The sequence below is a fragment of the Phalaenopsis equestris genome, unplaced genomic scaffold (genome assembly GCF_001263595.1).
Source record: "Phalaenopsis equestris unplaced genomic scaffold, ASM126359v1 Scaffold000400, whole genome shotgun sequence".
Lineage (NCBI taxonomy): Eukaryota > Viridiplantae > Streptophyta > Magnoliopsida > Asparagales > Orchidaceae > Phalaenopsis > Phalaenopsis equestris.
Genome location: NW_018164842.1, coordinates 424,977 through 426,318, shown reverse-complemented (window position 1 = coordinate 426,318; position 1,342 = coordinate 424,977).

Sequence of the window (1,342 nt, the reverse complement as noted above, 5' to 3'; positions counted from 1 at the left end):
TTTATTTATGAAATGATCCTTTATTTAAAGGAATCGGGAATGTCTAATTACATTTTGTAACCCTAGAAAATAGGTACGACGAGGGCATTTTGGTCAGTTTATACTTATAGGGCTGTGAATTTGAAATGACATTCGACCGGATGGGGCCAGGAGCCTGGGATAACATTCGGTCGGATCTAGGGTCGAGCGCCCACATGCCCAGAGTCTGAGGGGGTGACCAGCTGGGCCACTTCTCGGGTGGCTATGACCGAAGGGCGGACTGGAAAGCCCTCAACTGATTGCTTTAGATTTGGGCGATTCTCATCGTTCGCCTTGCTTGGTTTAAGAATGTTTGCGGATTCGTCCGGGTGAGTTTTGTGCTAGTAGACTTTAAGGGAGACAGTCGAAATCTGCTTGTCTTTAGATTATTTTCCTTCTGGTCTGCAGATGCCAAATGGATAAGCAGGGCCCTTGAACTGTTTTTGGTGAGTCATGTTCAACCACATCATCATTTTTGTTGGCGGTCAGATCTCTTTAAGATTCGTGCTGACACATTTTTAATGTACATATTTAAGTTCCCCGATTCTCTTGCTCCTTGACAGCGAAAACTATGATAAGGACAAGGGAATCTTAATTTTCAAAACGTTGTTGATGCATAATAATTGAATGTTTCTAGAATTCAATGCGGAGGCCCTTATAAATGGGGGAGAGTTGAAAAAAACATATCTTATCTTAGACTTTTTTGAGGGGGCCATCTTTTCTTATCTTTCTTTGGTGATCATGGAGAGCGGTCCACTCTCTCAGTCAACCAATTTCGATGAGGATGCTCGAAAGATAGTTGTCCAGGTGATGAAGTAGTGGGAGAAGGCCTTTTCCAAGGCATGCGCCAAAATCTCCTGTGGTTGAGACATGATTCCTTGAAGTGGGTGACGAAGTAGGGTCATCCGACTCGATTTCTAACCACTTTGCAGAGAGGCCTCAAGTGAGGGAGGGCTGGTTCTCTATGAAGAAATATCAGATGTTTGGGATAACTCGTCTAGAGGGTAGACCTGCGGTGCTGGTAAATTCTGTCTAGGACCCCTTCTATGTTAAAGGAAGAGCATAAACGAGATTCTACAACTATGTAGATGCAGCCAGATGAATTGAGGGTGACAATTCTAGAGGCTGCCCATGATCCTCCGCCGTTGGATGCTCCTGGAGATGTTCCCCTTTCCCTATCGATGGAACAGGAGATTGGGGAGGGAGCTTGCTCCTTTACCACCTTGGATTTGAATAAGATTGAGCCCCCCATTTGGTGAGGGGACTGACACCCCACCGCCTGTAGAACATGGCGCTGGCAGGACTGCCGCTGATTTTGTGGGAA